General features: G+C 33.2%; 2 long non-coding RNA genes and 2 pseudogenes across 2 annotated transcripts; 2 read left to right on the top strand and 2 right to left on the bottom strand.

Moving 5' to 3' along the window:
* Positions 1-673: 673 nt before the first annotated feature.
* LOC139861121 (uncharacterized) lies at positions 674-1,132 on the bottom strand. The gene is made up of 2 exons (XR_011763656.1): positions 1,012-1,132; positions 674-886 (listed from the first exon to the last, which is right to left on the bottom strand). It is a non-coding gene; the product is annotated as an uncharacterized lncRNA (long non-coding RNA).
* Positions 1,133-5,645: 4,513 nt separating this feature from the next.
* Positions 5,646-10,398, top strand: LOC139863017 (GDP-Man:Man(3)GlcNAc(2)-PP-Dol alpha-1,2-mannosyltransferase-like; annotated as a pseudogene).
* A 441-nt stretch (positions 10,399-10,839) lies between these two features.
* On the top strand, positions 10,840-13,095 carry LOC139863223 (uncharacterized; annotated as a pseudogene).
* A 1,225-nt stretch (positions 13,096-14,320) lies between these two features.
* Positions 14,321-14,779, bottom strand: LOC139861548 (uncharacterized). Its single transcript, XR_011763803.1, has 2 exons — positions 14,659-14,779; positions 14,321-14,533 (listed from the first exon to the last, which is right to left on the bottom strand). It is a non-coding gene; the product is annotated as an uncharacterized lncRNA (long non-coding RNA).
* Positions 14,780-23,707: the final 8,928 nt, after the last annotated feature.

Here is a 23,707-nt window from a genome sequence, read left to right as displayed (position 1 = left end):
AAAGTTGGCAAACGTTCAATTTAGTTAATCAAAATTGGATTTATTAGTTCAAGTCGAACTTATTATTTTTAAATGGAATTTATTTGGTCAAACTCAATCAGAAACCGTCGAAGTTGTAAACTCAACTAGTCACCGACTTAAGCAATTAGTCCCTACAAGGTCCCGACCAACAAGTCTCCAAGCATTAACTTTTAAAAACTTGCAACTAAAGTCAAATTAGAGTAAACTAGATAGCTAATTTACATATAAAAACGATACAAATATTGAAAGCTAATTCACAAAGAAAACTTGATAGCCAATTCACCTGCATATAAGAGCACCAAAATCAAACAGCAATTACGTTTCCTTACTCATTTCCTACAGCTTGTACTAAACATCAACAGCTTAACACAAAAATCATTAAAAAAAAATCGGTTATTCTACATCAACTGTTTAATGAAATCACCATCTGAAGTATAATATCACAAAGGCAGCTAAGCAAAGAGTCAACCTAACAGTATCAATACTTAATATTGGATATATGATGTCACAATAATCACATTAATTGCTCAGACATCACTCCAGAGTATAGAACCCTAATGTATACGATAATGATTACCGTAGTATTAAGCTCAAATCAACAATTGTAGATAACAAAATGACTTGAATTGAAAAGAAAATCAAAAACATCAGATTGAAGAAAACTAGTAATATAATTGAAATCTCATAATCCAAACACCATAATTCAAATCTAAAAACAGTACTGATTACCACAGATTCAAACAGATAACACGAAACGGAAACGAAGCTAACGGATTATTCGAAGCAAACAATCAGATAACTACTTGGATCTCTGCCTCATCTTTCGGCGCTTCCTCTTCAATCTCCTCATTCTCTTCTTCTTCCACTGAACAATTAACAAATCAATTCAATTTCATTAATATATGAGAAGTAATATATCCGTACTTAATCAACAAAGATGTATATAGAATAAAGCAGATATTAACAGTACAATTGAAATGATCAACTTACCTTAGCTCTCATGGTGATCGAAAAAGGTAAGTTTTTTGCGTCTGCTCTGATTCGATTGTAAAAAAACCCTAGCCGACTGTGGTTGGAAAAAGATATGGAGATGTGTGAGTGGGTGTCTATTTAGGGGGAACCCTAAATTTGTGTGGATCGATCCGGGATTAAGTCCGGGTTAAAATTTTACAAATTTAAAGCCCAAATTAGTTGGGTTTTATTTGGGCCGTTGATAAATTTCTGACTCTATCATGCATGATTAACGAAAACTTGTACGTCGTAGATTTCTTATGCTACTAGTTAGACCGTTTGTAACGCTAACCAAGTCACGCTGTGGGATCCGACGTGGCTCCAAAACCCACGCCCACTCTTGGCCTAATGCGACGTTGGATTCGCAAGTTTTGTCGATGTTGGTTGCTGTGAAATAATAGACTTGAGCTCAATTCAACCCCAAAATCTTTTCAATTTATTATAATAAGCAGCAACAGTCAATCCTCCTTGATTAACTTTACTAAGCTCTCTTTCAATATGATAAATCAGAGGACCATTACTCTGACCATATCTTTCATTAAGTTGTTTCCATAATTCTTGAGCAGATTGTGCATACAAGAACGATTCAGACAACTCGGCAATCATAGAATTTAAGATCCAGCAAATTACCATATAGTCACAGCGAGTCCACCTCTGAAAATTAGCATCTGTAACAGCAGGTTTAGCCAAAGTTCCATCAATGAACCCTAGCTTCAGCTTTGCACCTAACGCCATTTTGATCGTCCTATTCCATCAAGTATAATTGCTTCCATTGAACGGAGTGGTAGTCAACGTCATACCAGGATGATCGGAATTGGCAAGATACAATGGATCATTTGTTGAATTGTTATTTTATTATTTCACATGGTATCAGATCTACGGTTATTGATGTTGAGACCGCGCCCGCAGTAATCTGCGCCTCGTGTGAGGGGGTCGTGTTGAGTAATATAATTCTCATACCACATCTGCTAGGCACCTAAATATTGTGGTGCTTATAATAGCTTGGGTTCCTCATCCTCTTGAGTTAACTTTTGGGTTTGGATTGGACTTAAGTCTATTATTTCACATTTGCTTTCCGACGCAGGAAGCAAGGAGCATTTGTTGGAGCTGGCAGATTTTGATTGATGCTCGCTATTATATCTGTTGAAATTTTATTAAAAAAAAAATCATTAGTTTTTTATATATACCTTCATATATAACCATTTTTACACAAACGATTCATCTTTTTCATTTTCATCTAAAATATATTCAATTTTCGCAATGTATAAAACATAAAAAATGTTCAAGTTCTTTCTTGAATTCGATTTCGGTGATGAAAAAATTGTTCAGTTTGTCAATAATTTTACGGAAGAAGAAGCAGATGGAAAGGCTAGTAGTTCACGAATCCCTCGAACCCGTATTTATATTTAAGGGGATCGTGAAATGACAGATTCATAATGAATGATAGGAAGGGAGTTTCAAGAACTAAGAAGTTGTGGAAAATTAGAAGTGTGATTTGATGATAAAAGAATGGAGTATATATAGTAGTAAAAAAACATAGTCGTTAGGGGTTTTAAACAATAGTCATTTGGCATTTGTTATTATTATTATAATTTTACATATATATAATATTAAAGAAATTAATACGACACAAAAATTAAAATAATATGTCACATATACATTCTGTAGCGACCCGACAAAATCGTCATTGACGGCGCCGTCTACTTAGCTCCCATTACGTGGTCATAAGTCTTTAAAACAACGTTTGACCAAAATATGTCGCATTCATTTCAATTATAAAGATGTTTCAAAGTTTACAAAGTAGTTCGACGACCAAACATGTTACAATGTTTTAAGTACAATTGAAACCTATGCGACACAAATTAAGTTAAGTCAAAAGACGCTCCACGTATGCATGTATACTCGACATCCAAGCAAGTATCAAAAATAATGTGCGGAAGCATGTATCACTTAGTGTTCAAGGACCTGAGAAAACATATAGAAAACTGTCAACGAAAAACGTTGGTGAAATCATAGGTGTATTAGTAAAGTTGTTTTTGAACCACAAGATTTAATATAGTTGATTATCCAAATCGTTTGTATGCCAAAAGTATGTTCGCGAGCACCCAATTATCAAGACTTAACTGTTTTGTACCCTGTTACGTAGTGTTAGAACATACACTATACTCGAAAATATATTTCATCCGCTAACGGTAGCGAACCGTCCGAATGAGGGCTCATCAAGCCCAATGTGATCACATAACATAAGTTCACATTTACACCCTGCAAGTGTAACTAATGATAATTGAATTGAGGCTTTCTGTTCTAACTCGTTGTGGAATGTTTGTTTTCGTACTTGTGTTCAAAGCATAAAACAATGATACGTATATGTTTCTCATCCCATAGTTTAAAAGTAAAAGTTGTTGAAAAAGGTGGGACTATGATCTCACCTTGAGTGCACGAGTAATTAAGGTACTTCGCAAAGTAACGTGTGCAAGAACGAATGCTAGTCTTGACCTAAACAAATAGGTTGTATCAATATCGGTAAACACGGTCGGTCAAAGTGTTCAATTAGTCTTATGGCTCGTTATGACTCGATCAAGATTATCGATCCGAGGTGGATTCGGAATTTGAGTAAGACTGATATCAAGGTGTTGAGGAAACATCCAATCTTTCATGAGTTGCCTAATACCGAGCAGACGATTCAGTTTAACCGTGCTGTTCGTACTTGTTATGCTTATGATATCCATGCTTAATGTTTGTCTGATGGTTTTAAATTTCATGAACTGTGAACTTGAATGTTTTCTTTTCGATTTAGTTCGATTTGGTTGTAATAACTTGATTTTAACGTCTTAATTTTCATATTATTGAATGTGTTGACTGTGTGTTTAGTTGTTTTGCAGGGAAAGTGTATAATGTGATTTTAGATAATGAACTGGATCCTAGGGGGGTTTGTTGGTACATAATTAGTCCCCGAGTTCATTATAATCAAGTTAAAGTGCTAAATTGTTTAACTTTCTCTGATGGTATGCAACCGCACGGTTGCAGGATGCAACCGTACGGTTAGACAGGCAACCGCACGGTTGCAAGGTGCAACCGCACGGTTGCAACGTGCTGTGTGTATTTAAAGGGGATTTCAGATTCATTGTTAGGGTTACGTATCCTAGCCTATACTACACGTATAATCTGATTCCCTGGTGTTCTAGCATTCAATATAGTCGATCTTTAACATATCTAAGTCGATTTTATCATTAAGATCAAAGGTTTTCATTGAGTTTTGAGTATAAAACCCAATAACGAGATTTTTCGCACTCGTTATTGAATCTAAGATTGTTTAATTCTGTTTACACGATCCTACATCAAGTTCTAAATCTCTCACACGATCTTATTTGGACATGATTATTTGCCGTGGTAAAAGAAAGTGTGGTTCAACTAACACTCAATTCACGAATATTGACATAAATGAAGAATGACAATATTTCAAAGATAGAATAACTAAATAGATAATTTATTTTTCCAAATTAACGATTCGAGTAATAACACACCACCATTGTAATCAAATGAAAAATGCTTAATCAACAAAAAGTTAAGTTATTTCATACATAGTATACTATCAATGTACATCGATAAACGATTTGACTAATTCCACCCTCTACCAATATTGTCAAGTCATTTTTTTTCTAATAAAACAAGATCTTAAAGTGTAGTTACCTTAAAAGTTTTGTCAAGTAATTCAATTTATTGACCCATTAACGATAAGTATGTAGCCATGTGTTACATATAAGTAGTTAACTTGGCAGAGGTGTCTTCGGTGCATGTGCGAAGTGTGCAGCCGCACATGACCCCAAATTTTTAAGGGGTCCAAAATTTTGAAAAATCTATGTAATAATTCATTTATTCGTACATCGTAAACAATTCATTTATTCGTACATCGTAACGAAATATCTTACTTGCGGTCTATCATATAATAAGAAAGAATTAATAGATTAACGTTTATAGGTATTAAAAACAATATAATGAGAATATTGACTATAAAGAGTTAACCAATTACTTCGTTACAAAAAATGTTAGGATTACGGTTTTATATAAACAATACTGTAACTATAACGAGTTGATAACTATTTGAGAATAACACTCTGCAATGGTTGTTATGAATTTTTTAATTCTATTGATTACGCTACCAAAGTATTATATATTATACGTATTGAAAAACTTAACATTTATAGAGGTTCTTTTTAAGTTTCGAACAGGGCTTTCGAAATTAATGAGACGGCCGTGTAACTTGGTTGCCTGCATGGGCAGAGCTTAGCGTACTTGGAGGGGAATTGATATTTTACTTTTCCACTTAAAATATCTAAAATCCTTTTAATGATAGGTTATACAAACATTTTAAAACTTTTTGTTATAATATATTAAAAAATATTTCAAAGAAAATACATGAAATTATGGTGAAAATATCATCACACTACTTGGAGGAGGTACCCGCCAACATTTTTAGGGGTAATTTTTTTTAATACTGTTATCGAAATTATGTTAAATCTCCTAGTTCTACTACTGGTTACCCGTCTCTTTACAAAAAGTTAACTAAATTTTTTTCACCGATGGTTTGAACAAAATTTACACACGTTCTGAAAATGTTGATTTTCACCATAATACGAATCTTACTAGTGTCAGCTCTAATATTAAAAACAGTAAATCTAGTTTTACTTCTAATAATCGGCCGGAGTTTCAGAAAGAAAGCGGTAGGGTTCTTCCATCCGTACACTAACGACGGCGGTGGTGGAGAGCGAGTTTTATGGTGTGCAGTTAAAGCTATTCAAGAACTACGTCCTGATCTTCACTGCATCATATACACCGGCGATCATGATGCTTCTCCGGACAGTCTCATCCGCCGTGCCGTTGATCGGTTCGGAGTTACCTTGATTTCACCTCCGAAGGTAATTGTAATGATTGAAATCTGATAAATAGCTTGTTTACTAAACGAATTGTGAGTATCATGATTCTAAAATGTACATGTATTATTTAATGAACTTTAGCTGCTGTAAATTATGATCCTAATTTGTCGATGCTGCGTATTCAAGTATTTAGAAAATTATGATCCTAATTTGTTGATGTTGTACAGTTAAACCTGATGAATTGTTCACAGGCCGTCTCGCTAATTTCGGACCTGTTGGAAACTTAAAACGGGCCCCTATAAATGTTAATTTTTACAATACGTATAATATATAATACTATGATAGCGTAATCAATAGAATTAAAAAATTTCAAAACAACCGTTTGTTATTCTCAAATAGTTGTCAACTCGTTATAGTTACACTATTGTTTATATAAAACCGTACTCCTAACATTTTTAGTAACGAAGTGATTGGTCAACTCTTTAGAGTCAATACTCCCATTATAAACGTCAATCTATTAAGTCTTTCTTGTTAGATGATGGATCGCAAGTAAGATATTCTTACGATGTACGAATAAATGAATTATTACATAAATTTTTCAAAAATTTGGGCCCCTTAAAAATTTGGGCCCTGTGCGGCTGCACATTTCGCACATGCACCGAAGACACCCTGCTAAGTAGGGGTGGTCAGTATTTGGTTTGAAACCGTGGAACCCGAAAACCAAACCGAAATCAAACCGGAAAAAAACAAACCAAATTTTAAAAACGGGTTTTCGGATCGAGTCAAACCGAAACCGAATTTGAATTCGGTTTTGGAAATTCTGAATTCGGTTTAACCGAAAACCGAATTCCAAATTTTTATATATTCAATTTGTATATTTATGTTTTAATGTCATTATAATTTGGGATCCAATCAATAAAATATATTCTCACCCATATGATGATGTGGTAACTCACATTATAATTATGCTAATCAAATTATTATATTCTTCTTCTTAATAACAGAAGCGATACACGTCATAATTAAGCTGTAAATATTAATAAATCATCGAAATCTTGATAATTTAATAGTACGTCATTGTTTTAGGATATAAATAACTAAGACATCAGTAACGCCACAATTAAACTACCATCATTCTCAGTTTTTTCATAGTATTCGGTTTTAACCGAAAACCGAACCGAATCCGAATTTGAATTCGGTTTTCGGTTCGGTTCGGTTTTAACTTTGAATTCGGTTTTCGGTTCGGTTTTGCCCAAAAAAATTTCAAACCCGAATACAACTGAATAAACCGAACAAACCGAAAACCGAACCGATGAACACCCCTACTGCTAAGTATATATATATATATATATATATATATATATATATATATATATATATATATATATATAGCGGTAGGATCAAGAGGGAAGCGGGGGGAAGCAAAAACTTTTTTTTTTTTCGTTTTTTGAAAAAACTTTGTTCACGAACATTATAGATGAGATGAAAATATGAACATTTAGTAGACACTTTGTGATAAATGTTTTTATTTTGGCGGGAAAACGCTCGAAGAAGTAATATATAACAATTATCGTGTTTTTCGAGCGTATTTTGAGGTTTTAGCTATTGGGGTTTAGATATTAGGGTTTATAGGGTTTAGATACTAGGGTTTAGAAATTTAGGGTTTAGGGTTTAGATTTAGGGTTTAGATTTAGGATTTAGATTGAGTTTTTAACACGAACGGTTTAGAGTTTAGGGTTTAGGGTTTGGTGTTTTGGGTTTATAGGGTTTGGTGTTTTGGGTTTATGGAATAAACCCAAAACACCAAACCCTAAACCCTAAACTCTAAATCGGGCTAAATTTTACTTCACAAAACATGAAAAAAAACGTTCATATTCTTCACGAACAATATTATCTTGAATGTTATTTTTGTCGATCGTTTTCCCGCCTAAATAATAACATTCATCACGAAGTGTCTCTTCTAAATGTTCATATTTTCGTGTAATCTTGATGCCGAAAAAAAAAAAAATTTTGCTTCCCCCCGCTTCCCCCCGATTGGTTACTTCCCCATTGATCCTGCCCTATATATATATATATATATATATATATATATATATATATATATATATATATATGATAATTGTGCTGTGCTACGATCAGGTTGTGCATTTACATAAAAGGAAATGGATAGAAGAGACAACATATCCTCGATTCACTATGATCGGACAAAGTTTTGGTTCGATTTATCTTTCCTGGGAGGCTCTAAACAAGTTTACACCAATGTACTATTTGGATGCTAGTGGATATGCCTTTACTTATCCGCTTGCTCGTCTTTTTGGGTGCAAGGTCATTTGTTACACAAATTATCCGACGATTAGCTTAGACTTGCTTTCTCGTGTTCATTCACGGAGTTTCATGTATAATAATGATGTCGTTGTAGCTAACAGGTTTGTTTCTTAATTGTTTTTTATGCTGCATAGATAAGTAACCGAAATCAGTGTTGCAATTCATTAAGTAGGACTAGTTTTATGGAACTTTTTGGTTATTCTCTTTAACTATTTATGTAAAGTCTGAATCTGAAAGACTGAAACAATAATTTATATTACAGTGTTCTTCTATCACGGTTGAAACTTGTTTATTACACGTTCTTTAGCTGGATGTATGGGTGTGTTGGTTCTTATGCAAATCTTGCTATGGTAAATTCTTCTTGGACACAATCACATATTGAGAAGCTTTGGGGGATTCCAGATCGAACAAAACGAGTGTATCCTCCTTGTGATACGACTGGATTACAGGTTTGTATTGTGTTTCCGCCTTTGCCCTTTTGGTTAGATATAAGTTTGCGTGTATATAAAAATGGTTTCTTCCTTAATGTACCGAATTTGATTAAACTCTAACAGGAACTTCCAGCAAAATTTAAAACCCATGGAAATTTGATTCAACCATTTTCATGGCGTCTCAATTTTATTTTATTTTATTTTTATTTATTTTACTTTATTTTTATTTATTTTATTATTATTTTATTATTTTTTATTTTTCAATTTTCAATATTTAAAATTTATTTTTAATTTGTGTTAACGTTTTTTTTTTTTTTTTTTTACGTACTGGCCGGAGGTCCACTCGGAAGCAATCTCTCTATCTGGCGAATAGAGAGAGGGATGACTTTCTCTACTTTTGAGAGTGTTTCATTCTGGGTAGATAAAGGACTTTTCTTTATTCTCGGATAGGGGAAGAATTGTTACATCTCACCTCCCCCATACACCACTAATTGTGGTATTGGGTTTTGTTGTTGTTGTCTAACAGGTACTTCCACTTGAAAGAGAAACACCACCTCCCAAAATAATTTCAGTGGCTCAATTTCGACCTGAGAAGGTGTGTATTTACCATAAAGACCTTATAGTTATATTAAATTACAAAATATTTAATGGTTGTTGACTCGTATTTGGTCTTTTGTCAGGCACATACTGTTCAGCTTCACGCTTTTGCAGTTGCTATCAAGAAACTAAATTCAGACGTTCCTAGACCTAAACTTCAGTTTGTTGGTAGTTGTAGAAATGTTGCTGATGAAAAGAGATTGCAGAATTTAAAGGATTTAGCTATTGAACTCAAGGTAGAAGAGGATGTAGAGTTCATTAAGAATGTGACCTACAGGTTTCTCTCACTTAGCTATATATTAGAGGTGGCAAAATGGGCGGGTTGGGTAATGAGACATACAAGTAATGTTTGTTCCAGTCCTTACACCATTGATCCAGTCATTTAAATGATATTGACAATTGTCATGTTACATATGATCACAAAATACTAGTACTATGGATTACTATATTATTTCAGTAGTGGTTTAATTTTGTAAAATGATTTGCGTTTAGTTTACGTTTGATTCCTTTCTTTATTAACTAATTCTTTGTCTTTTTTTTTTCTGGTTTGATCCTCTAAGTTAATACATGACTTGAATCGACTCATTCAACCATAATTAAATGGGTCAAAATTGCCACCTCTATTTTATATGCTTTTATCTTGCTGTTATATAACCACGTTATATAACAAGTTTTGACCTAATCTTTTAAATGCAGGGAGTTAGTAAAACTACTGGGTAATGCAACTATAGGGATTCATTCAATGATAGATGAACACTTTGGCATTAGTGTTTTAGAGTAAATGGCTACAGGATTCATACCCATTGGTAACTAAATAGGCCATACTGAATTTATTATTTATTTTTATTTTTCTCTGTTTGGTTTAAAAGTTAAAACTTAAAAGGCATGATCTTGGACCATTTTTAGCTCATAATTCAGCTGGCCCGAAGATGGATATTGTTTTAACAGAAGGAGGAAAAGAAACTGGGTTTCTTGCACAAACAATTGAAGAATATGCAGAAGCTATTTTGAAGATTTTGAGTATGTCAGAATTTGAGAAACATGAGATGGCTACAGCTGCGAGAAGACGAGCTAGTAGGTTTTCAGAGCAAAGATTTTATGAATATTTTAAAGCTGCTATCACATCAATTATAAACTAGTATGTTGATTAAGTACTGTGAATTTGTTAGGAAATCAAAGATAAACTAACATAGAAGATGAGAATGCTGTCACAATAGGACTTTGTATACAGTTTCAAAATTCTCAAAATCACCTTTTAGATCACCTTTTATTATGTTTAATTTCATTACTATTTTTTTTTTTTTTTTTATTAAAAATTGAGTAGTTATTCGTTTTCTTCTAAAAAACCAAATTCACATCATATTTCTTTAAAAAGTGGAAACTGCACCACACCAATGAAATATGAATTAAAATACTTTCCCCTAGCAGATGTTTGGATGTCTGTTTCCAAAGTATTTTATAATGATAAATGCAAATTTGAGAGTAACGAGAATGCCAAGCAATGTTACATATCATTCAGATATTGGGTTTAGGCTTCAGCGAGTAATGGGAAATTTACTATTAAGGGGCTATCTTTGCTAATGGAAGCTGTAGCATACATGGGATTATGGGAACTTCAGCAGATAATGAAACATGGAAGAACAAGCTCGCTCCTGAAAAGGGCCGAGTTAATCGTGTGGAGGTCTAAGAACAAGAGGATAAGAATTTGGTGCCCTATTTGTAACGACAACATTGAGTTCGTTGAGCACACATATTTTGTAAAGTTGCACAAGACATATGGAATTGAGTTCTCAAATGGGAGTATGGAAAATTGCTCGAACCGGAGCATAGATGACAGGGCATGCCCGCCATATAGGACATGGGGCAAATTCTCTGACTCTGACACGTGGCACGCCCTCTAACTCCGGCATGAAGCGCATCCTTCGACTACGGCACGGGGGGCGCGTCTCCGGCACGAAGCGTGCCCTCCGACTCCGTCACGGGGCGCACCTTCTGACTCCAGCACATGCCCCACTTGTTTATAGTAGACCAACGCATACAAGAAACAGACCGCGTCTTGCAACAGAAACTAATGACGACATTTGAAACCGAGCCTATCAAAAAGATCCTGGTGCCATCTAATGGGCCCATCTCCTCCTCTGAACCACAACAAGACACTAATAATCCAGGAAAAAAAACCATACACCAAAAAGATCAAATTTAACAGCAAAAGAGAAACTGAAAGCAGCAAGAGTTCGCAGTCGTGATAGTAAACGTGGAATGTCGAAAAAAGGTTTGACCTTTGAGCTACCAGTTGGTTGGGATGTGTTTCTTAAAATCATTTCTGTAGTTGTAATCAGCACTGTTATGTTTACAACAACATACGTTGTTTGAAAATGGGTGCCATTTATTTTAACGAGTACTAGATAATGGAAGATTGCATGGATGAGGGTATGCATGCCTCTTTAGGTGTATTTGGTTCTTGTGAGGATCGAATTTTGCATCATTCATAAAGTAAAGCGTATACTTGAATGTACAAACTTAGTTTAATGAACAACTCTGTTTATGTGACACGATACGAGATTTCAATTCAATGTAAATGCAAATACAACTAGTTTTTTTTATTTGAACACACAATGAAAAAAAAAATAAAAAAAAAAATAACGTATTTTAGAAATAGGAATGGCCAAATTGTGCTATCCCATTTAACAAGGCCGTTACAAGTTGTTTGCAACTAAAATAAGGTGAGATTTGGATGCCTCCCCAAATACCTGTTTATGGTTGTATATCACCTAACAAATACCCCTTACCACCTTCTGACCACCTTATTAATCAATCAACTATTAATTCATTAGTTCATTTAATTTAATAATCACATTAAATAATTAAATTAATTGACAATTTCAAAATAATTGTACAAGAATGTTAACCGAACAACTCATGTTGTTAAGCATTATTTAAGACTTTATTTATTTATTTAAAAACAGAAGACGCACGTACACAAAAATACACGATCAGTTTATGAATAGTCGTCCCAACTACTCCCATTTTCCTTCCCAAAAAACGGTTAAACCTAACCACCCCCTATTTTCTCTTCTTCTTATACTACAACCGAAACCCCCATTTACAACCGTTTCATTCCATTTCACAATTCGTTTAGTTCCAACAATGGCATCAACAACGAAGATTCCAGTACAAAGATAGTGAAGGGATCATGGAGCCCACAAGAAGACGCAGCACTCGTTAAAATGGTCTAGGAACATGGTCCCAGAAATTGGTCGTTAATCACCTCCCAAATTCCCGGGCGTTCAGGCAAGTCATGCCGCTTGCGTTGGTTTAACCAGCTCAGTCCTGATGTACAACACCGTCCATTCTCACATGATGAAGATGATGTCATCGTCCGTGCACATGCGATTCATGGAAACAAATGGTCTACAATCTCAAAGCTTCTTCCTGGACGTACAGATAACGGGATTAAGAATCATTGGAATTCGACTCTCAGGCGACGTGGACTTAACGGTGATGTAATAGACGTTATTAGCAAACGGCCGTTAGAGGATTCGAGTGAGTCGACTCAGTCTGACTCGAAGAAACAGTGTGTGCGTAGTAGTTGTGATGCACCGGTGACGACAGTTTTGACACTTTTGCCACCGGGAGAGAACAAAAAGGCGGTGGGAGAAGGAAGTGATGACGAGGATGATAAATCAACAGTGGAGATTGATAACAAGTGTATGGTTACGATTATGAAGCGCATGATAGCAGAAGAGGTGAGGAGGTATATTAATGAGTTACAGGCTAAACGAGGTCCAATTGAAGAGCCCGTATTTAAGTCTCTGGCCCAAAATCAACAAAATTAGAATCTATACTTTTTAATTCGGTTTATAATTGAACTGTTAATTTTATTTGATGATTTAGGTTAATTTTTCTTTTACAAACTATTCTATTTCCATTACAATCCTAAGGAAATTATAACACATTTACAAAGATCTAGACAAGTATCTTAAATCAATACTAAAATCTAACTATAAAGATAAAGATAAGAAAGGATGAAAAGATTACAACCAAGCAGTTGAAAACATATACTGCAGTGGAGTTCTACTGCACATCTCACATCACACGCACACGAGGGAAGATGCAACTTAACAATTAGACGGATCAGTGTCAGTACTTCAAATTTAACAAAATGGAGTGAATACGTAAAAAAATGTATCAATTTTAAACAAGCAGTAGACTTAATTACTGTCACGGGTTTGTCCTACATAAATAAAGATACAAAATATGTAGAGCCAGTTAACATGGTTGTGAAATGTAAAAGAGCCAGTTAATCATAGTTTATAAAACTCCCCCGAGTAGGCCGATTAGTAATCCCACTCCCCATCTAATCTACGACTTGTCAGATTTATTAGGTCAAAGTTGGCAAACGTTCAATTTAGTTAATCAAAATTGGATTTATTAGTTCAAGTCGAACTTATTATTTTTAAATGGAATTTATTTGGTCAAACTCAATCAGAAACCGTCGAAGTTGTAAACTCAACTAGTCACCGACTTAAGCAATTAGTCCCTACAAGGTCCCGACCAACAAGTCTCCAAGCATTAACTTTTAAAAACTTGCAACTAAAGTCAAATTAGAGTAAACTAGATAGCTAATTTACATATAAAAACGATACAAATATTGAAAGCTAATTCACAAAGAAAACTTGATAGCCAATTCACCTGCATATAAGAGCACCAAAATCAAACAGCAATTACGTTTCCTTACTCATTTCCTACAGCTTGTACTAAACATCAACAGCTTAACACAAAAATCATTAAAAAAAAATCGGTTATTCTACATCAACTGTTTAATGAAATCACCATCTGAAGTATAATATCACAAAGGCAGCTAAGCAAAGAGTCAACCTAACAGTATCAATACTTAATATTGGATATATGATGTCACAATAATCACATTAATTGCTCAGACATCACTCCAGAGTATAGAACCCTAATGTATACGATAATGATTACCGTAGTATTAAGCTCAAATCAACAATTGTAGATAACAAAATGACTTGAATTGAAAAGAAAATCAAAAACATCAGATTGAAGAAAACTAGTAATATAATTGAAATCTCATAATCCAAACACCATAATTCAAATCTAAAAACAGTACTGATTACCACAGATTCAAACAGATAACACGAAACGGAAACGAAGCTAACGGATTATTCGAAGCAAACAATCAGATAACTACTTGGATCTCTGCCTCATCTTTCGGCGCTTCCTCTTCAATCTCCTCATTCTCTTCTTCTTCCACTGAACAATTAACAAATCAATTCAATTTCATTAATATATGAGAAGTAATATATCCGTACTTAATCAACAAAGATGTATATAGAATAAAGCAGATATTAACAGTACAATTGAAATGATCAACTTACCTTAGCTCTCATGGTGATCGAAAAAGGTAAGTTTTTTGCGTCTGCTCTGATTCGATTGTAAAAAAACCCTAGCCGACTGTGGTTGGAAAAAGATATGGAGATGTGTGAGTGGGTGTCTATTTAGGGGGAACCCTAAATTTGTGTGGATCGATCCGGGATTAAGTCCGGGTTAAAATTTTACAAATTTAAAGCCCAAATTAGTTGGGTTTTATTTGGGCCGTTGATAAATTTCTGACTCTATCATGCATGATTAACGAAAACTTGTACGTCGTAGATTTCTTATGCTACTAGTTAGACCGTTTGTAACGCTAACCAAGTCACGCTGTGGGATCCGACGTGGCTCCAAAACCCACGCCCACTCTTGGCCTAATGCGACGTTGGATTCGCAAGTTTTGTCGATGTTGGTTGCTGTGAAATAATAGACTTGAGCTCAATTCAACCCCAAAATCTTTTCAATTTATTATAATAAGCAGCAACAGTCAATCCTCCTTGATTAACTTTACTAAGCTCTCTTTCAATATGATAAATCAGAGGACCATTACTCTGACCATATCTTTCATTAAGTTGTTTCCATAATTCTTGAGCAGATTGTGCATACAAGAACGATTCAGACAACTCGGCAATCATAGAATTTAAGATCCAGCAAATTACCATATAGTCACAGCGAGTCCACCTCTGAAAATTAGCATCTGTAACAGCAGGTTTAGCCAAAGTTCCATCAATGAACCCTAGCTTCAGCTTTGCACCTAACGCCATTTTGATCGTCCTATTCCATCAAGTATAATTGCTTCCATTGAACGGAGTGGTAGTCAACGTCATACCAGGATGATCGGAATTGGCAAGATACAATGGATCATTTGTTGAATTGTTATTTTATTATTTTACATGGTATCAGATCTACGGTTATTGATGTTGAGACCGCGCCCGCAGTAATCTGCGCCTCGTGTGAGGGGGCCGTGTTGAGTAATATAATTCTCATACCACATCTGCTAGGCACCTAAATATTGTGGTGCTTATAATAGCTTGGGTTCCTCATCCTCTTGAGTTAACTTTTGGGGTTGGATTGGACTTAAGTCTATTATTTCACATTTGCTTTCCGACGCAGGAAGCAAGGAGCATTTGTTGGAGCTGGCAGATTTTGATTGATGCTCGCTATTATATCTGTTGAAATTTTATTAAAAAAAAAATCATTAGTTTTTTATATATACCTTCATATATAACCATTTTTACACAAACGATTCATCTTTTTCATTTTCATCTAAAATATATTCAATTTTCGCAATGTATAAAACATAAAAAATGTTCAAGTTCTTTCTTGAATTCGATTTCGGTGATGAAAAAATTGTTCAGTTTGTCAATAATTTTACGGAAGAAGAAGCAGATGGAAAGGCTAGTAGTTCACGAATCCCTCGAACCCGTATTTATATTTAAGGGGATCGTGAAATGACAGATTCATAATGAATGATAGGAAGGGAGTTTCAAGAACTAAGAAGTTGTGGAAAATTAGAAGTGTGATTTGATGATAAAAGAATGGAGTATATATAGTAGTAAAAAAACATAGTCGTTAGGGGTTTTAAACAATAGTCATTTGGCATTTGTTATTATTATTATAATTTTACATATATATAATATTAAAGAAATTAATACGACACAAAAATTAAAATAATATGTCACATATACATTCTGTAGCGACCCGACAAAATCGTCATTGACGGCGCCGTCTACTTAGCTCCCATTACGTGGTCATAAGTCTTTAAAACAACGTTTGACCAAAATATGTCGCATTCATTTCAATTATAAAGATGTTTCAAAGTTTACAAAGTAGTTCGACGACCAAACATGTTACAATGTTTTAAGTACAATTGAAACCTATGCGACACAAATTAAGTTAAGTCAAAAGACGCTCCACGTATGCATGTATACTCGACATCCAAGCAAGTATCAAAAATAATGTGCGGAAGCATGTATCACTTAGTGTTCAAGGACCTGAGAAAACATATAGAAAACTGTCAACGAAAAACGTTGGTGAAATCATAGGTGTATTAGTAAAGTTGTTTTTGAACCACAAGATTTAATATAGTTGATTATCCAAATCGTTTGTATGCCAAAAGTATGTTCGCGAGCACCCAATTATCAAGACTTAACTGTTTTGTACCCTGTTACGTAGTGTTAGAACATACACTATACTCGAAAATATATTTCATCCGCTAACGGTAGCGAACCGTCCGAATGAGGGCTCATCAAGCCCAATGTGATCACATAACATAAGTTCACATTTACACCCTGCAAGTGTAACTAATGATAATTGAATTGAGGCTTTCTGTTCTAACTCGTTGTGGAATGTTTGTTTTCGTACTTGTGTTCAAAGCATAAAACAATGATACGTATATGTTTCTCATCCCATAGTTTAAAAGTAAAAGTTGTTGAAAAAGGTGGGACTATGATCTCACCTTGAGTGCAAGAACGAATGCTAGTCTTGACCTAAACAAATAGGTTGTATCAATATCGGTAAACACGGTCGGTCAAAGTGTTCAATTAGTCTTATGGCTCGTTATGACTCGATTAATGTAGCATGTGAATCAAATTGTCAAGTTTCATGCAAGATTCAAGTATAAAAGCATGTTAGAACGATTGCATAAGTATTCGGTTAAGTTTGGATAAAAGTCAACTTTGGTTAAGTCAAAGTCAACGAAAAAGTCAACACGTTCGAGTCAGGTCTCGGACAATTTTTCCGAGTTTTAAAATCATATATGAGCATGTTAGAACAAGTTACATGTTAATCGGAGGTGCGTAGCATAGTTGGAATTAAATGTAAGTTGCAAATTTGGACAGCCATTTTTTAAAGCTTTAAGCCGCGCCGCGGCTGGAATCCCCGCGCCGCGGGTTAAAACTTGTTTTGGGGGTCGAGGCTTTTGATGGTCCCAGACCATCTGGGTTAGTGTTAAGTCGCGCCGCAGCTTGGAGGCCCGAGCCGCGGTTGGCATCTGATCAAAATTCTGGCCATTTTTCAAGTGTCATAACGAGCCAAACTTCAAACAAACATAATTAATGACCCGTAAACATTTAAAACACGCACCCTATATTGTTTGAAAGGTAATTTAACGAAGAACCCAAATAAACATATTTCATTGACCAAAAACATCATTTACAATAATCAAAATCAAATTGAAGGTTCAATTAATGCTCATCATAAATGCTTTCAAGTTCATAAATACATTTGGTGATTCGGGAATTAAATGTACACATATAATACGCCGTTTCATAGGTAATTACGCATATAATACAACTAAATACTTACAAACAACATTGCAAGTCATTTAATGCATCCAAAGTTCATTTTACTTCTATCAAACCCTAACTCAAAATCATAAATTTAGCAATTATGTTTATGGAGTCTTTCTAAGTAAACATACACATCAAATTGAAGCTAGTGATGCTAGTAACACATTTAATACATGAACTTTTAACATTTAACAACATTTAAGCAACCAAATCTCAAGATCAAACACACCAAGTTTCAAGTTCATGCTTGTGACGACCCGGAAATTTTTGAACAAATTTAAACTTTAATCTTTATATGTTTCCGACACAATAAGCAAAGTTTGTTAACTTAAAATTCAAGAATCTTAAACTGTGTTCATATATTCATTTAACCTCGACCAAATTTCGACGATTCACGAACCATTAGATAAACGGATATGAATATATATGTATATGTGTATATATTATAGCTTGAAAACATTAACAAAGTATTAGACGTATAATACTTTACATAAACGTATTTGTTTCAAAATATAATTATCGATGGAATTAGAAGATGATATCAAATGATTGATTTATCAGATACATTGAATTACGATTACGAGTCTTTGTTAGGAGGTTCACTTTGATTTGGAAAACATTTCTTTTTAACGATATTCGGAATAAATGGTAAAGTGATCTTCGAGTAAGGACAAAGTGTCAAATAGCGAGAGCTAGTCGGATTAGTAGAGACTCCTGTTTGATTTTCAATATATGCCTTACAATAATTTTCTCGTGACTATTGATAGGTTAACTACTAGTCTTTAATGATATTTTATCATGAAGAGTAAATAATTGAATTAATGTTCGTCGGCAAGATAAAACCATTTGTCATGTTAAGATGATTTTATACGTACATTTATCCATTTGATCTAATCCTACAACTCATGATTAAAATGTAAGTTAATAACTTGAAACCTGTTATGATTTATTTATTATTTTACTCTCTTAAGTAAAAACGTTTTTCGACATAATAGAACTAGATTATTAATGTATATGTTTAAATAACGTAAGTTGGAATATTAGTTGTTAGATATATGAATAACTTGCAACGTACATTAAAACGTGTTCATTAAATATATATGTTTTTAAATTAATTTAGTACACGATAGTAACATTTGCTTAGTGATGCGATTGATATTTAAAAAGTTAATACATAAATGAATTGTATTTAATTAAGTTTTTAAATGAAAACGTTACGAGTTATAATATTTTTCTGAACGATTTTAAAACGAACTTTGAAAAATAATTGGTTTTGAAAGACTAAATATTGTATCATTAGATAAATATTTCAAACATATATTATGTACAAATTTACAATTCTAAATAAAAATATATATATATTTTAATTTAGTCATAAAACGTCATGATTTAAAATAATATATTTTGACGAACAACGAGTCACTGATTTATAGAAGCAAATGACCACAACGCTCAATTTTATAATTTACATTTTTTATAAGATAATTTATTGATGAGTAAGTCAAATTATTAATAAGGGTACACGTCGCGTAACATAAAAGGCTAGTTTTCTAAACGTATGAAAGCGCGTTCGAAAAACTGAAAGTGGTACATAAATCGAGTGACAACATACGACTCATTGGAACTAAAATTACAAATTAACTATGCACGAGAATATAATATAATATTTAATTAATTTTAAAGATTAAATATATTATATATTAAATAATATATAAAATATAACATATGTTACAAGTAAATTGTCGGCAAAGTAAACGAAGTGGAAAATGAGCTGTAATTGGGGTCTCCACAATCACGAACCATTTATACACAAACATATCGCAATTTCGGAGCTAGTGTTTCCAGTTTAAGGCTATAAAGCTTGAACGTGAATTAGTTCAAATAGAATTCAATCTATTCTTCTATCTCTCTCGGTATATATGTATTTATATTATATTATGATTATTAAGATTATAAAGATTATTATTATTATTAAACTTATTATTAGTAGTATTAGTATTATTATTATTAGTATTTTACATAAAATACTACGACGAGGTCATGAGTGCATTATTTTCAAAACGGATTTTTATGAACGGGATAAAGCTAAGTAAATTATGAGTTATAGCTATGGAGGTTATGGGTATGGGTCGAGGGTATACTCATGAGGTCAACCTAGTATTTATCGTCTCCGTTGAGTCTACGTACCTTTCCTGCAATATTGAATCTCAATATTGATACGTAAGCACTCATAATTTAATTTTTACATACTAATAGTGTATCCCTGACTAGTGCTCGAGGATATAGGATTATGCATGCTTGTACTTTTGACATTGCTATTAGATAGGTTATGTTGAATCTTGAATTAGTTACATATGCGGTTGAGATAAGGTATAAGATATGCATGTTGTTGGAAAGCTAGCGAAAAATTAAGAACTTTTCATTTAGATATCGAATGGTTTCGATGAACGGATTAGAAGATATAGTCAATTGAATTTTTGTATTATTATTAAAAATGATTATTATTATCGTCGTTATTATCGTCGTTCTAGTTTTTATCTAATTATTATTATTATTATTATTATTATTATTGTTATTATTATTATTATTATTATTATTATTATTATTATTATTATTATTATTATCATTATCATTATTAATATTATCATTAATATTATTATTTTTATTATTACTATCATTAAAATAGTTATTAGTATTATCATTAATGTTATTATAATAATTATTATTATTAGGATTATTATCATTAAAAATTGATATTAGTATCATCTAACTATTATGACTAATATTATTATCATTATTATGAATGCGATATAAAAGACGACTAAAAGATATTAAACAAATCGATTAGGAAATAATGAGTATGAGAATCATGATGAAATTAAAATATTGTAAGATATTGAATTATATAAAATTATCGTTCTTATTACTTTTATCATTTTATTATTATTAAAAGTATTATCAATATTAAAACTATTATTTTTACTAAAATTATCATTTTTAATAGAAATATCATTGTTACTATAAAATATCATTATTTTTATCAGCTTAGTACTATTATTAATAAAAATTATCATTTTAATATCATTTTTAGTAAATATAAATATAGATATTTTATTAGCAGAATAATAATAACTATTATTACAAAATAACATAACTTCTAACTATTATTGTTATTATCGATATTATTTTATCAAATAAATATGTAATACAAAGATATTTTATTACACGTAATATATTTTCATTAATAGTACCTATCGTTATATTAAATGAACTTTATAAATTTTATTACTTAAGATATATAAAAGTATATTTTTATCATATATAAATTTTAAATATAAATTTTTATTAACAAATGACTTTTATTATTTACTTTCATAAAACCTGTTAAAAATAGTAAATATATATAAAATGACGATATTTAAGTTATATGATAATCATGTATGGATTTTGAAAATCATTTTGGGTCAAGTTGACTGTTGCATATTAGTCTCGAGCATTAGGATTGTGATACACTATGACCTGACCTAAACTGTTAGACAAATATTGACCAACATATAAATATATATAATTAATATAGGTTCGTGAATCTGAGGCCAACCTTGCACTTGTTCAATGACGTCATATGTATTTTTACTACGAAATACAGTATGGTGAGTTTCGTTTACCTTTTTACCCTTTATATTTTTAGGCTGAGAATACATGCGAAATTTTTATAAATGTTTTACGAAATAGACACAAGTAATCGAATATACATTATATGATTGAATGATCGAAGCCGAATATGCCCCTTTTTGCTTGGTAGCCTAAGAATTAGGGAACATCACTAATTTTGAGAATTAGTGCATGCCTAATTGACGCGAATCCTAAAGATATATCTATTGGGCCTAACGAACCCCATCCAAAGTACCGGATGCTTTAGTACTTCGAATTCGTATTTATCATGTCCGAAGGATTTCTCGGAATGATAGGGGATATTCTTATATGCATCTTGTTAATGTCAGTTACCAGGTGTTCAATCCATATGAATGATTTTTGTCTCTATGCATGGGACGTATATTTATGAGAACTGGAAATGAAATTCTTGTGGTCTATTAAAATGATGGAAATGAATGATTATGATAAACTAATGAACTCACCAACCTTTTGGTTGACACTTTAAAGCATGTTTATTCTCAGGTGTTAAAGAAATCTTTCTCTGTGCAATTGCTCATTTTAAAGATATTACTTGGAGTCATTCATGGCATATTTCAAAAGACATTGCATTCAAGTCGTTGAGTTCAATAGAGATTATTATTAAGTAAATGACAGATTATGTCATTTATAGTTGGATATTATGAAATGGTATGCATGCCTGTCAATTTTCAATGTAAAGAGAGTTTATCTTTTAAAAACGAATGCAATATCTGAAAAATGTATCATATAAGAGGTCAAATACCTCGCGAGGTTATCAACTATTGAGAATCGTTTATAATGTATATGAACGGGTCCTTTCAGTTGGTATCGGAGCAGTGGTCTTAGCGAACCACGTCTGCATTAGTGTGTCTAACTGATAAGTCGTTAGGATGCATTAATGAGTCTGGACTTCGACAGTGTCTGCATGTCAAAAGTTTTGCTTATCATTTCTAGTCGGAAATCATCTGTTTATCATCCTTAGGAAATTACCTGCTTATCATTATTAGTCTAGACACGTCTTGCTACATTAATTGCATGAGTAGTGTATAGACAAAATTCATATCTTAGCGTATCTGCTAAATCATATCTTATCGTATCTGTTACTTTAAACTTTGCCTGATATATTTCGTAAATTCCTTCGTAATCTACGAAATCTTTTGATCTATATATACAGATATCCTATGTAAATAGAACACCACCCGATAGCCGGAAAATCATTTTTATATCGAAAAATCCTTTATTCAATCGTACGAAATGGAATTCGTCATTAATTCAAGTTCCTCGGATTCCGAAATGGAATCCCACTTCAGCTCTGAAAGCAGTGTGATTGGAATGGATCAACCAATCAGCCATCATCTATTCTGGATGAATTGGGGATGGATTCGTAGCCTCCTCAATCATTGGAGACAAGAAGAAGGTGATCTCTTCCATCCATCACATTGCCCTCTTGACGAAGAACCTGAAGCACTTACCGGCGAACCAACCCGAAACACCATTTTCTCTCTCATTTCCAGAGTATCTCGTTACGATTATATACTACATCAAATTCTAGATTTTATTTATCCGCTCGTCCGAACCGACAATCACCCCGGTTTTATAGAAGAAGTCAACGAGCTTCGCGCTCGGGTAGTAGCTTTGGAGAATATGGTGCAAAGATTACAAACACCAGCAGCAGCACCAGCAGCATAACCAGTACCACCATCATCAACGCCAACAGTACCATTACCACCTCTAACCACAACTGCGTCGTAAACCTCAACTTTACAATCTGTCCCACGAGCATCAACGTCATATGCACCATGGATACCAAGGAATACCAATAACAATAACTGACGAAGTATTAATTCATAACTTCATTGGAAAAACATTCCGCGGCGATTATATAATCTCTAAAGTCTTAGAGATTATCTAATCTAGCCCTAACCATAAATCAGTTAAGCGAACCAAAATGATATAAGGAAGAGTAGAAACCCTGACAAAAATGGTGTGTGATTAACAAGCTAAACTTGTTTTACCAACAGCATCAACAGTACCGTCAGCGTCACCAGCATCGTCAGTACAGTCAACATCAGAATCAACAACACCTATAACATCA

The sequence above is a fragment of the Rutidosis leptorrhynchoides genome, chromosome 8, assembly GCF_046630445.1.
Source record: "Rutidosis leptorrhynchoides isolate AG116_Rl617_1_P2 chromosome 8, CSIRO_AGI_Rlap_v1, whole genome shotgun sequence".
In the NCBI taxonomy this organism is placed as follows: domain Eukaryota; kingdom Viridiplantae; phylum Streptophyta; class Magnoliopsida; order Asterales; family Asteraceae; genus Rutidosis; species Rutidosis leptorrhynchoides.
Note: the sequence above shows the minus strand (reverse complement) of the source record. Positions and strands in the feature narration are given on the sequence as shown.